The following is a 14,910-nucleotide window of genomic DNA, read 5'->3' on the forward strand; positions in this document are numbered from 1 at the left end:
GGCTGGCCCACATTGAACCTGAACTCGGAAAGGGACTGTTTTGTTTCAGAACTGCACCCAAATGTTCTGCTCGACCAAGGTCCCAGGTCTTGGATGGAGAGATCTAAAAGGAGGAGGAGGAGGAGGAGGAGGAGGAGGAGGAGATGGAGCTCCCTTCTGTGATCTCCTGGTGGGAAAGCCATCAGTGTGGCAGGCTGGAAGTCCTCCAGGTCCCATCTCCTGGCTGTGGTGACCTTCAGATGCACATCTGCTCTGAAACGTGGTCCTCCTGGCTCTGTGTGCCAGATGTGCTGGGTGGCAGGTCAGGAGACAGGTTCCCCTCACAACTGTATCAAAATCAGCCTTTTATAGAGTCTTTCTATTTCCTAAAATATCTGTCTAAATCTTTATTTTTCCCTCTGGAAAATGTTCCCTTAGAAAATCCCAAGAAGCCAAAATTCCTGCTTAAACACGGTGCCATTGCCTAATGGGCTACTTATTCCACCAGATTCCTCATTTTATTGGTTTTTTTTTTTAAAATATATGGGGTCATATTTTGTAACCCTGGTGGATATGAGATATTCCTTGCAAAAAAAAGGTTTATGGCACTGTGTGTTGCCTGTGAGTTATGAGACTGTTCCTGTCTGGCAGGGAATGAAAGAGCCCAGCATCTGGCACTGTGGAAAAGCAGACATCCCCAAACTTCCCACTCTGAGGAGATGGGATGGAGGCTGTGATGAAGCATCACTTTTGACATGTGAGTCAGGACAGTTGGAGGCCCTTTCTGCAAAAATTTGTGGCTGGGAGCTCGAGGAGATCAATCCCTGGGCAGCCTGTGCAGGGAAGCCCTAAAATCCTGCCCTTTCTTTGTGTGTCAGGAGCAAATCACAGCTCAGCTCTGCAGAAAGTCAGGTGAGGAGTGCCCAGGATTTCAGGGAATTCCACAGAACCTTCTTGCAAAGTCTCATCAGGATTCTTGTCACCCACACTCGGTGCCTGTTGAAGTTTATAGAAGACCTGGAGTGAAAACTGAACTAAAACCAGACATTGCATATTAATAATTCCCCAAATCCTTCCTACCACGAGTCACTGAGTGAGGGAGAATCCAGGTGGAAAGGCTCTGTCCAGGCTCCCCAGCGTTGATCTGGTACTTGAGGGTAAAATTATTGCTCTAGAGGAGATTTGGGTGGAGACATGAGATGAACTGACAATTATCCAAATTACTGCATTTTTCCTGCTCATAGACTTCAACCTTTGAACTTGGGGAGCATCTTTATTGTTGGGAGCAAAACACTTTCTGCTGACAAACCTTCTTGGATGCTATCCCATATTTCTGTCATCAGACTCTCTTTCCTAATTTGCTATTTTGCTGATGCATTTTGGGCCTAATTCCAGGGCAACAACACTTGTTTACACTTCAGGAAGAATAAGAAATAGTATCATTTGCAGAACACATCCCCAGCAGGTTAAATATTCTCTTTTACCAGTTCAGGAATAACAAACAACCCCCTGACTTGTCAGTGACAGATTCCTTTTCTCTGACTAAAACAAATGACCCAAAACTACATTTTGCATGTGTCAACCTCCTCTTTTCTGAAGGCATTTTAAAATGAAGGCTCTTCACTTTTTTTTTTTTTTTTTTACATGAGCTTCAGAAGGAAACATCAGACGTGCTCTTCAAGGGTTCTGATAGGAACAGATGAGACCTGTGAGATGATCAAAGGGAGGGTGAAGTGAGCTGAAATTCCCTGCCTGTGTGATGGAGCCATGAAATGCTGGGGGTTCACACGCTGCATTTCACTTTTCAGCCTGCAAAGAGCAGCTGAGAGCTTGTTTAGTGCAGATCATTTTGCACTTCTAGTTGTCAGGATCTTTACTGAAAAAAAAAAAAGAAAGAAAAATCGGTGGTGTAAAGGATTGGGTGATCCTGTTGGATAAATCAGTGCCTGGGGTGTCTCACAAAACCCATCGGCAGGCAGAACTCTGTGTGTGCTTGAATATTCAAACTCACATCTTTGTTCATCCCCCTACAAAGCTGCTCATCACCAACTATGGAGATAAACCTTAAGAGCCATGAGCTCGTGGCAGCTTTCTCCACTGAGGGACAAAGAAGTCCCATGAGGTCCTGGCAAGATCATCACTTCATCCTGCTGAGACTCCTCTGGGAGCAAACCCAGCTCAGCTGCTCCCAGCCAAACCTATGGAGCAATGGAGAGGAGGAGAGAAAGGAAAAGGGAGCCCTGTGTTGGAATAAAACAAGTTTTAGGGTGAATCAGTTAGAGGGAAGAATGTTTGGGGGCCAAATATTTACTTGGGTGAGTCAGTTTGGGGTGGAAAACCAGCAGAGGGGTTGAGTCTCCTTTAAAACTTTTCCTTTTCTGTTGTGTTCACTTTTTTTTTTTTTTTTTTTTTTTTTTTTTTTTTTTAACCAGGAAGAAGTTTTTTTTGGCAAGCTGCCTTCAGCTCTGTCCCTGGGTACACCTATTTCACCCCTCTGTGCTGTTCCTGTGAGAGCTTTTGGGGAGAGAAGCAACTTGTGGAAAAAAAGGAAATTTCTTTGAAGCGTGGGCATTCTGGAAGGGACAAAGGGAGTGGCTTTTGAAAGGTCCCTGGGGCAGGGTGGCTGTGGTGTCTGCACATCTCCTTTGTGGCACTTTATTGTCTTGTTTGGGGCATGCCTGTCCCTCTGAGCTTCCCAGTGATGTGGGGAAAGTGTCCACAGCTTGTGCAGGGCAGGGCTGTCACCCCAGAGAGGAAATGAAGGCCCTGCAGCACCTCGTGAATATTTATGGTGCCAGCGCTGAGTGTTCCTGTGCAGCTGCTCAGCCTGGAGGGCTCTGCAGTTGATTTTGCTGCTGCTGTTTGCTTTACAAAGTGCATGCCAGGAACCATCCCCAGAGCCAGCTGAAATGCCTCTGTTGCCCAGCAGTGACGGGGCTGTGACATCTCAGAGGGACCCCCCGTCCCTCCTTCTGGTCGTGGCAGTGGTTGCCCCTCCTGAGCCCTGCCAGCAGCTCTGGGGTGGGCACAGTGGGGCAGAGCTGATCAGAAACACACTGATCACCCCCCAGAAACACCCCAGGGTGCAAGTACAGGGAGCAGAAAGGGTTTGTGTCAGCTGAGGACCTGCTTGGCCAGCTGTGGGAGAGGACCCAGCACAGGTTGCCCAGAGAAGCTGTGGCTGCCCCTGCATCCCTGGAAGTGTCCCAGGCCAGGCTGGAGCAACCTGGGCTGGTGGAAGGTGTCCCTGCCTGTGGCAGGGGGCTGGAATGAGCTGAGCTTTGAGGTCCCTTCCCTCCCAAACCATATCATCATTCCATGACTCGATACAATCTCCTGGCTTCGCCCTCTCCATCCTTAACACCCAACCCAGGGAAGCCCCCAGACTCTTCCAGACTTGGCTGTTGAGTGGTTGAAACCCTTGGCAGTGTTTAAACTGAGCCCTTGGCAGTACCAAAAGCCAAAAAGTACCAAAACCACTGTGTTGTTTGTGCACTGACTGCAGAGAGCCTGGGTTAGGCTCAGCTTATTGCCTTTGTCCACATTACTGACCTTTTGCCTTGCACATTGCCTGGCCTGAGGGAGGGGGGAGGAAGGAGGATTAAAGGTTAAGAAACCTCTCTTGAAAGAGTTAGGAGGCCTAAATGTTTAAAATGTTTCCTTTCCCCCCAGTAATTCCAATATATATTAAAGCTAAAACCCTTCTGAGAGGTAATAAAACAGCACAGTGGAGAAGATCATTGGGAAGATTAGGAAGAGGAGACTTAAGAGCTTACCCTTGATGCTTCTGGGTTTATACTTGGTTCTTGTTTTACCCTGTCAATCTCTCCTAGTGTTTCTCACCGGGGTTTTATTGTGTTTTTATGGAGCAGGGATGGCTCCAGAGCTGCGAAATTACCAGGGAGAAGCCGTTTGGTGGAGGGGGGAAGAACATTCCTTTGCACATTTTTCGGCGTTCCTGTTACATCTCAAATTTAGAAAAGCAACAAGGAGCAGCATCCAGCTTTCATTAATGCCTCAGGGATTTCTTGGCACATATGTTTTCGTTTCCAGGAGAGGCAAAGGAGAGGATGAAATTCCTCCCTCCCAGCCGGGGCTGGAGCACAGCAGGACCAGGGGGATCCCTGGATCCTGCTGCCAGGTAGGAGCCTGGTAACCTGCTCTGTGTCTTTGTCCCTAAAGCAGCAGCACTGGGAAGTGCAATGATGGTTTGTCAGGACAAAGGGTCGTGCTGTGACTGCTTCCCTTCTGGGAGAGTTCCTTCTGACACAGCCTGGCTCGTGGCCCATATTAATTTGCTCCAAAAAAAGAAGAAGAAGAAGAAAAAAAAAAAGCCACGATATTCACATTCTCGGAGGAGCTGCGTGTTCCATCTGGATCCTGCAAACCTGCGAACCCCGTCCAAATAATTCCCACGTTCCCCTCGCTCAGGGAGTGATTTTTGTGCATCCTGTCAGTTCAATGTATCTGTGAGCTCCTGAGGGTGTCCCTGCCTTCCCCACAGCCCCTGGGAGATGGTCCCACCAAGCATTTGCTCCCTGCTTGAATCCCAGCAGCGTGGAACTCCGTCTGGGACAGCTCAGGAGCCGGGCTTGGCGGGAATGCTGCGACATTCCCTCGGAGATGTGTTTTGTCAGGTCCCAAAGCTCCAGGCCTGGTGCTCACTGCTGTGCTGGAGGGTGTGTGGACTGGGGGATGTTAAAAGGCTTCTCTCTCTCCCCCTTAATTTTTGGTGTTTCTATGGAAACAGATCCTGAACAGAAAACCGTCCGTTCCTGCTTTTTCTCGTCGCGGTTTTGTCGGTGGGAAAAAGCGGAACTCGGGATGAAAGGCAGAGCAGGCAGCGGTAGGTGTTGCAGGGAGAGCAGGACCAAGTGTCCTTGCTCCACTTCCAAATCAAAACACCTGCAAACAGCGACCTAAACCCTTCAGTTCTTATTTAAGGAACCACTTCTGGCTTGTGTGACCGTGACTTTGCCACCAGCTGGAGGGAAAGGAGGCTGGGGTTTCCCAGATTCCTCCTAACCAACCTGACCTGGAGCACCTCTGGGTTTGAGTTTCAGGAAGAGAAATTTGGGCTCTGAGCACTGTGCCATTGTGGGAATCAAAGGGTCACTCAGGTCAAGGAGAATTTGGATGAGAACGCTTTGGGCACGCAGGGCTGGCTGGTGGTTGCTGGGAAGATGAAAGTCAGCCTGGTTTCTGCTCTCTGCGGTATTTGGGTCTCACCTTCATCACCATCCTGCTGCACAAGGTAAGGAGGTGCATGCTGAGGTTGAAGCTGGAAGGAGAAATGCCTCTGCAAGTCACCAGCTGGGATAGTTTTAGTCTAGGCCTTCTTGGCAGCCAGCAGTTGCAGCTCCTTGGCAATGAGAGTTTTAGGGAATTGTTTTCCCTTTGGAGATAGACTTTGAAGCTCTGCGGGGTGGGGGCTGCAGGACTCTCTGCCCCCAGTAGATTTGGTGCCTTTGAGACATTTTCCGTGCTCCTGGTGGCTGTCACTCAGTGCCACAGCAGGGTGACAGGTTCCCCTGTGGCCCAGGTGGCCTCGTCTTTACCACAAGGTGTTTCCACTGACGGATCACATTTTGTTTCCCACCTGTCTTGTTGTGAAAGGCGGCAAATCCTGCAGGCCCAGCTGTCCCAGACCTGGCAGAAATGCAGAAAGGAGGAACCCCCAATAAATCAGGTTGTTTACTGCCCAAACTCCAGTGGCCCTCTGGCTACACACAGAGAAGAGAGGTGGAAAAGGAGAGGAGGAGGATGAGCAGATGGACAGGTCCTGCACTCTGTCCCGAAGCAAACCAGAGGCTGATCACACAGAGAGTGTCTCACAGGTTGGCTTGTGAATAAATCCCCCCACCCAGAGGGATGTGCCTGAGCTGGGCTAGAGCTCCTGATGGGATCTGAGATGGAGTAGCTCTCAGCTTCAGCCACCTTGTCATGGGGAGTCCACCTCTTCAGCAGCCTGCTCTGCTCTGTGGCTCTGCTCCCATCCTCCCACAGGAAAGGGAGACATCACTGGAAAAATCTGTGCTGCTTTTTTCATACAGAAAAGAAAGAGTTAATCTTTCTTTCTTTCTTTCTTTCTTTCTTTTTTTTTTTTTTTTTTTTAAGTTTTGGTATTTAAAATTGATGAAGAAAATGAGTAAAAAAGCCGTGGGTCAGATTACTCCTCCTCAGATATTTTGCTGTTTCTGGCAAATTGTTGCTTGTAGAGGTCTGGCATTTTATTTATTTTTTTTTGTTTGTTTATTTTTTAAGCACTGACATCTCTCCTCATGCTCTCTATAACTCTTTCTTGAGAGTTCCATGAGGGGTGGATGGCTGCTCGCTGCTGGTCCTGCTCCTCAGGGCACCCTTTTGCAAAGCCATTCTTCTCCCTTTTCCTCCCTCCTCCAACCTGTGGGCGTCTGACTCAGAGGAGCTGGAGGCTCATCGTGGAGTTTTCACGTGGAACTTTTCGTTAATTAACTCGTGACTCAACACGTTCAGCTCAGGAAAGAGATAACTCAGTGCGTTTCACTTTTGCTCTGCCCGCTTTTGTGGGTGGCATCGATGGGTTATCGATCCCTTTGGAGGTGCTAACATTTGTAGGGTAGATGAAGTCGTGGAGGCCCCATCCTGGAGGTGTCCAAGGCCAGGTTGGAGGGGGCTTGGAGCAACCTGGGCTAGAGGAAGGTGTCCCTGCCCATGGCAGGGGGTGGAACAGGATGGGCTTTAAGGTCCCTTCCCATCCAAACCATCCTGGGATTCTCTTTGTGGTGCTGATGGTGGCTCTGCTGTGCCAAAAACAGGCTCGGAAAGAAAAGATCTGTAAGCAACGAGTTTCTCGAGGAAACTCCTCTGCCCGTGCTGACCTTTAGGAGCGGGATTGGCCGTGCTGGTGATTTCCCAGCACAAAATTCCGGCACAGTTGGGCTCCTTGCCCTCAGCCCCGAGTCGCCCATCTCCCATCTGCAGAGGGGCCAACCCCTCCGGCTGTCAGACTTGCAAATGAAGAGGCGTTAACGAGCGTGGAGGCTGCTGGCAGCGATTCCCAAATTCTGCCGAGGTTTGGGAAAGTGCCGGGCGTCTGGACTCCAAATCCGCGGGATGGGGACCGTTCCAGAAGGAGACGCCGCGAAGGGGTCTGTGCTCGAACCCACAGCCAGATCTGCCCACGGTGTTCCTCGGGGGGTTTAGGGGGGACCTCCCTCCTTGGGAACTTTAAATGCCCATAAAACCCCCACTCCGCGTGTTTCCCTTTCTTCCAGTTCGCAGTTTAGGAATGTTTTGAAAACTGGAGCAGTTAAGAGACGGGGGAAAACGGTTCGATCGAGTTGAGCATCGAGCTGCAAGCCCAGGGCAGGAAAAACAACTAAAGCCACTCCCCAGCTATTCCAAACACCCAGATAAGTACAATAAAAGCCACAAACCTAATCTTTAACTTTTGCTCGCCGTATTGGGGTTATTAAAGTTATTAAAATCCAGTCGTTGGAGGGCTTGGGGACTGCGTTAAGGTATCTGCGGCTCATTGAGCCTCACGGAGGAATTTTGCCCGGGGGGATTTGCTGCTTTAATGCATCTGTTGACTGGCAAATTGCTTTCTGTCTGCAGAGCTGGCTGGGAGAGTCCTGGGATGCTTCCATATGGAGGTGCTGCTGCTGCTGCTGCTGCTGCTGCTGGAAATGGAGGGACAGAGTGGGGGGAAAAAACTCACGAGTAACTCAAAACCCGTGTGTGATTTACCCTCCTGCTGCTCTAACCCAGCTATAAATATTAAACGTGAGGTTGGGGTGGGATTTCAGCTTGGCCTGTTGGCTCCTCTTCCCGATGTGCAGCAACCTCATCCATCTCCAGGCTCGGAGGAGCAGGACGTCTCTCTCCTCTCCTGATCCATTTTTCCTTTCTTTATCCCTTTTTCCCCTCCTCAATTAATCATGCTAATAGCAGACTGGGGGGAAAGGAGTCTAAAAATCTCAATTTGTCTGTGGGAACGTCAGAATCGGAGCCGTTTCTACCCCACAGAGCGTGAGGGAGGGGGAAAGCTCTGGATTTTGGGGTCTGGGGGAGGAGGGACCCCCCCACTGCTGTGGGGTGGGACCTGCCAAGGGTGCTGCAGGGTCACAGAGTGCTGGATTTATTCCTTCTGAGGGCTGGCAAAACCTCTTTGCAAGGGGCACGTTTGAGTTACGAGTTGCAAAGTCCTGCAGAGCTGAGTTCCCACCGAGCTGGGCAGGAATTTTCCCCCAGATCCTTGTAAACACAGGCCTGCGTTAAATTGGGTTCAACTAGCAGGAAAAAGCCTGGAAAACCAGAATTTTGTTTGCAGTTAGAAAGGCTGGAAGGTGGGGGAGAGGGTCCTGGTGCAAGCCCTGGGAAGGCTGACCCAGACCTGATTTGCCCCGAGGAAATTGCTCCCTTTTATATCACATTTTATGTTAAGTAAATGTAAAGTTGGAAACAAATCTGACTGATTGAAGTTGTACCAGCCTAAATTTCAACTTCCAGCTGTGATAACTTCTGACAGTGTTGCCTGCCAGGCTCAGAGCACTCTCCTGTTAGACTGCAGAGCATTAAATCTGTGAGATATTACGGCCAAGCCACCTGTTAATCTTTTCCTTCACGAGAAGATCCATCTATTAAGCTTAAGTTTTTCACTATAAAAGTGTATTTAATGTTATTTTTTTTTTTTTGAGTGAACAAGCTTTTTCAACCTACCAGCCCCTTGTATCCTTGGCTCCAGCAGTGGGAGATAATTTTTCATGTAAGAATTCTATGGAGCACAAATTCAAAGGGAAATGCCTCTTCATGCCTTCCTCCCGAGCAGATATATTGCATTTTTTGGGGGGCAAACAATACTCTTTAATAAAGAACATCTTCCATTTTGGTTGTTTGCATTGTTTGGGCAGAGCATTTAAACTGAAAGATCTCAGATTTAGTTTAGGTTAGAGATTAGGAAGGAATTCTTGGCTGTGAGGGTGGTGAGGCCCTGGCACAGAGAAGCTTTGGATGCTCCATCCCTGGAAGTGTCCCAGGCCAGGTTGGAGCAACCTGGGCTAGTGGAAGGTGTCCCTGCCCATGGCAGGGGTTTGGAATGAGCTGAGCTTTAAATCCTTTCCACCCCAAACCATTCTACAGTTCTACGATTTGGAGTTCTCCCTGAAAATGCAAAACATTTCCAGCCGGTCTTTTTATAAACCCTAAAGTTATTCCTTTTTTTTTTTTGGAAGACTTTTTCAGAGAGAGGGGAAAAAAAAATCTTGGAAGAGCTTTCCTGGCTAAGCCTGAGAAAAGCCCTGTGAGTCTGTGTTACTTATTCACTCGGATAAATGTGTTTAGTTCCACAAATGCAAAGGTGCCGGTGCTGCAGGTGTGTTAGTGGGTGATAAGTGCTGTTCACACACTTCCTAAAGCACTGTGGAAATAAATGACCGCATTTCAGATTATTTGAAAACTCCTGACGGGTTCCTTATGGAGAGGAAGCAGCCAGTACAAATAGATTAAGCCCAGAATTTTATGTTTAATGGATGAAACACCTCTGAAGGCGTCTGCTGCTAGAAAAGCACCGCAGGAAAATGCAAAACCCCACTGAATCGGGACAACTTCGGGGGATTTTGCAGCCAGGAACGCTGACAGTTATTGCACAGTGATGGTCTCCTTGCCTCTCCCATCCTCTCCAGGCTGCTGTGATGGATGCACATCATTCCCAGGCGGAGAGCATCTCAAGCAGTAATGAAAGCACGGCGGAAAGCGGTGGGTATCGGCAGAGAGCACAATCATTAAGATGATTTTCCTCCATAATGAGGTGCTGCGGAGTACAGCTCCATTCAAACCCCCTTTAAACAACGTTGGCATCGAATATAATAACCTGACAGGGAAATAAAATCCCTGGCTGGCTCTGTTTCTGTCTCTCTGAAAGGGAATCAATTTGCTTTGCCTGATGGCTTTCCCCAGCACTTAACGTGGAGTGGGGGAAGGGGGTTATTGTGAGGGTGGCCCGTGGGTCGCCTTCTGAAGGTCAAACCTTTCAAAAAAAAAATAAAGAAAAAGAAAGGAAAACGAGGTCTTGGCACCCCTGTCCCGCTGCTGCTTCGATGAGGTTCATGGTAGGGTACATTTGTATTAATTATATGTACAAGGAGTTTGTGTCATCCTTAAAATACCAAGAAGGAACTAAATTCCAGCCTGGATCAGAGTGGTTTGGGCTCTGTGGTTGTTTGGGTGTCTCTGCTTTAGCTGGTCCATCCCATCCATCACTTCCACGGCTTTTGGGACAAAGCAACGCGAAGAACAAATCCAAAAATTCCACATTCCTGGCTGGCTCCCTCTGTGCCTTCGCAGGGAAATCCCCAGCAAGGTGCAAAACCAGGGAGCCCTCTAATAATCCACTTAATTCCCCTTCTCAGGGAGCATCCAAGGGAGCAAGGTGCCTCCTTGCCCTTGGTTTGCTCCACTCTGCAGCTCTAAAATACACAGGGTAATGTTTTGGGGTGAAACCAGGAGCATTTGGGCCAAGCTCCCAAACCACAGGTTGCCCGTAAAAATCAGGATCAACAGCCATTCCTGAGCTTCCCAGGGATAACAAGAGGCAGGATGTGGCCCACAGTGGATCTCCTGCAGGAGGCAAAGCCCAGGGAAGGTGTGGGGCGAGCAATGAGACGCCTGCAGTCGGCACAAGGGGGATGGGAAACATTTAACAGGCAAATCCAAGCGGGAAGCAATTTCCCCCTAAAATCCCAACTGCAGAGTGTCACCATAATGCACCTTAATGAGGTGGGGAGAGGGGGGGGGTCACTTTGGAAAGTGGTTTTAAAACCACTCTGGAACACATCTGGATTGTCTTAGGAACGAGCAGGGCGTCCTCAGGGAGCACTTCAAAGAGCGTTTCCTCGTGCTGAAATTATCCCACCCCAGCCTGCTCCTGCACGGACACTGTTCCATTAGGGATGATTTCTGACCGCTCCCCATGGGAACAAACGGCACAGGATTCCATTAGGGATTCCCAGTTTGTTTGGAGCACACAGCCTGCCTTGCTGGCTTGGCTTAGAAGTGGGAGCTGGGGGAAGGGAGGGAATTTCACAGCCCTCCACCAAACTGTCCTGTCTGGGAGCTTTGGAAAGTGGAATTAATTGTGGTTTTTAGTGAACAGGCCGCATTTGTATTTGTATTTCTAATTATATTTATATTCATATTTGTATTCATATTCTTATTCAAATTTAAATTTATAATAGTGTTGTATTTCAAATATTATAATAGTGATATATTTATGCCATTGTAATAGTGTTTAAGTTCTGCTACGCCTATAATAGTGTTGCATTTATACTATTATAAGTGTTACATTTATCATAGCGTTTGAGTTACATTTATATTATAATACGGTTATATTTATAATATAATACTGTTATAATAGTATTTGAGTTGTGTTACATTCATATTTAGAACACTATTGTATTTATAATATTTTAATTGTGTTATAATAGTGTTTATGTTATATTTGTAATAGTGTTGGATTTATAGAATATTACACTAGTGTTATAATAGTGTTTGAGTTATATTTACATTTATAATAGGGTGATATTTATAATATTATAATAGTGTTATAATAGTGTTTAGGTTTTGTTATTTTATATTTATAATAATGTTTCAGTTGCTTTCAGATATATATAAACTAATGTGTATAAAATATTGTATATAATGTATATTTTAATATCATCTGTATATAATATATAATATTGTATATTTATAATAGTGTTGTATTTATATTATAATAATAGTGTTGTAATAGTGTTCAAGTTGTTTTATATTCATATTTACAATAGTGTTACATTTATAATATTATATGTTATAATTACATTTATATTGTTATAATATTGTTGTATTGAATGTTATATTTATAATAATGTTTAAGTTGCTTTCAGTTATATATATAATAACATGTATAAAAGTATATATAATGTATATTTTTATATCATATACAATGCTATATTTATAATAGTGTTGTATTCATAACATTATAATTGTGTCATAATAGTGGTTATTTGTGTTATATTTATATTTATAATACATATTCTATTTATAATGGTTATATTCTACTGTTAAATGCTATAATAGGGATATATTTAATGTTATATTTAACATTATATTCATCAGTGCTTAAGTTGCTTTCAGTTACACATCAAATAACATGCATAAAATAGTATATAAAAATGTATATTTTATATCTAGGTATGTGTTTAATTATATTTATTATATATAAGTCTATGTATTTATATTTATTTATATATTTTTAAATATTGCGGGGGGGGGGGGGAATGTCTGTCCCCCTCCCTGGCACGTAAGCCCAACAATCTGCTGCCACACCGGATATCTCCTTGTTTGATTCTCTTTCCTCATTTTCCCTTGTTTGATTCTCTCTCCTCATTTTCCCTTTTTAGCTGCTCCGTAAGTGCATGGCAGGGATGAGAAGATGATGTCATTTGCTTCCCAGTGAGGTTCCCTGAAGGATGCAGATGCCTTTCCATGCCTGGCACGAGGGTGAGTCAAATCCACCCAGAGTGGCTGTGGAAAGCCCGGGATCTGCCCAGGTTTCTTCCTTTACTCCCGTGGAGCAGCTCTTTTGTCACCTGGCACCTGAAGGGAGCCCTCTATCCCTGGCTACAGCACAGCCCAGGAATTGGGAAGAAAATGGAAATGTAAGATCTTAAAATAGCTGTTTGGTGGGAGTAAAGCAGGGTAATTCCCTCCCAGTTTTTGTACCACCAGGGAATGTCATCATCTTCCTTTTTGTTGTAGAATCACACGCTGGTTTGGGTTAGAAGTGACCTTAAATCTCATCTCATTCCAGCCCCAGCGACACCTTCCACCAGCCCAGGTGGCTCCAACCTGGCCTTGGACACTTCCAGGGATCCAGGGGCAGCTTCTCTGCCCAAACTGTGCCAGGGCCTGCCCACCCTCCCAGCCAGGAATTCCTTCCCAATATCCCATGTCACCCTATTCTGCACCCTGGACTCTTGTACTTTGAACCAGGCAGTGACTCCAGGCCCTGCTGATGATCCCAAACACTGACCTGGCCCGTGCAGGGAACAGGCAGCTGATGCTTCATCCCTGCTCCCTGCTTCAGGCTGAACCTGCTCCAGGCTGAAGAGGAAAAGAGAAAATTGCCTATTACTTCATTTTATAGATATTAACCAAGATATTTTTGTGGCCCATCAGCACACCAGGCCATTTTATTCTACATACTTCGACTTGTACCGTGTATGAATCCAGCTGTTTTAGCCCTGGAATTTTCCAGCAATCCAATAAACCCACAGTGGATTGTTGGTTTTGTTTTTTTTTAATTGACTCCAATATAGCTTGAGGTCCATATTTGATACCCTGACATTGCTTGTGATTTGATGTCCTATGCAATTTTCTCAAAGCTGTTTGACTTCCAAATCAGCACTTCTGGCTGTGCTTTATTTTTCTGTCATTGGTGGGTTTGGGGGGGGGGCAGTGTATACACCCCCTCCCTCCCCTCCCCAAATTTTGCTGTACCATAAAAGTTCATAATTTCTGAATGTTTAAAGAAATGAGATTTCCAGGTAACTCAAGTTTCCTCATATTGAAAGGAAAGTAAAGCTGTGTGGATGATGGATTTAAAAGTAATTAATGGCCAAACTGAGAGGAATTAGATTCAAATGAAATAAAATATTAATGTCTTTTCTTTAGTGTCTGCCTAAACCATCTCATTACATCCTGCTTGGAATCTGGAGGGGTATTTGGGGTGAGTTATTCTTGCTGTTTAACCTCTTTTCTGAGCGGATCAAGTTTGCCATTTTGAAATGAGGCGTCGAGGGGGGGGAACCTTCAGCCATTTCTGAACCTGCCAAATCCAGCCTGAGCTCGTATATCATTTCATTCCTCCCAAAACACTCTTCTCCTGCTAATTTTAAATTAATCTCTGAATTTATGCTCCACGGAGAGAGGGAAAGAAACAAGTGGGAAGAACAGACTTGAATTTTTTTGCTGAGGCTTTTGGGGGGATGCAGCGCTGGGGAGGAACTGGTGAGTCCTGAGGAAGCACCAGAGATCTTGGAGAGGTTTTGCACATTTTCTTCCCCTTCCCCACTCAGACACGACCTCTCTCTTTGCTCAAGCCTGAACTGAGAAAAGCAAACAAATCAGGAATCCATCAGCACAAAGTCTGTCCTGATATCTCCGTGGTTATGGGGCCACGCGCCGGAACAATCTGATAAAATTCATGTATTTTTCATAAGGTGTTTCAGATATTATTTCTGACCCGGATATTTGCTAATTCTGTGCAGAAAAAAAAAAAAAGAAAAGAAAAAAAAGAAAAGTAGGGGTGAAATTTTTCACAGCTCTTTTCGCTCAGCGAAGGGAATCGAAGGAGACGAAACGTTTGCAATCTGTCACAAATCAATATCCCCCTGGAAAGGCTCCTGACACATCCATATTTTTTCCAAAGGGAGCACGAGGGGATGGAGAACACCAGGAAAAACAACATTACAGAGCACAAACACCTTTGCCTGGGATGTGATGGGTTATGACTGATGTACCCCCGGCTGGGAAACAAGCAAAGCACGACCCGCAAACAGAGAATTTGAGATCCGAGATGAAACCAGCTCCCTGGTGGCTTCCTTTTATTAAAACAAATGATATTCATGTTTCATGAAGTGCACAATAAATCTATCCTGCAGCTGAAGATGGAGATGATTTTTATCCTCTGGTTTGAGAGTTTTATTTACTGGGGGTATCTGAGATTTGTGGCTGGTGAGGAATCATTGCAATGACTCCTGTACCCATGTTCCTCCTGGGAACAGCTGGATGCAGAGGGTGGGGGTCACAAAAGGGGCAAAAAATAAAAGGGGGGTTTTCTGGAGCTGTGGTGGCACCATATTATGTAAAACATAACTCTGACTGATTTATTGTGGAAAGGGTGTCCCGTGT

At 46.0% G+C, this 14,910-nt stretch overlaps 1 long non-coding RNA gene across 1 annotated transcript; it reads left to right on the top strand.

Moving 5' to 3' along the window:
• Window positions 1–4,870: 4,870 nt before the first annotated feature.
• LOC126652687 (uncharacterized) lies at window positions 4,871–14,659 on the top strand. The gene is made up of 6 exons (XR_007632025.1): window positions 4,871–5,233; window positions 7,236–7,377; window positions 9,645–9,717; window positions 12,399–12,498; window positions 13,672–13,726; window positions 14,429–14,659. It is a non-coding gene; the product is annotated as an uncharacterized LOC126652687 (long non-coding RNA).
• Window positions 14,660–14,910: the final 251 nt, after the last annotated feature.

Source organism: Myiozetetes cayanensis, unplaced genomic scaffold (genome assembly GCF_022539395.1).
Source record: "Myiozetetes cayanensis isolate MyiCay16 unplaced genomic scaffold, myiCay2020 scf9, whole genome shotgun sequence".
Classification (NCBI taxonomy): domain Eukaryota; kingdom Metazoa; phylum Chordata; class Aves; order Passeriformes; family Tyrannidae; genus Myiozetetes; species Myiozetetes cayanensis.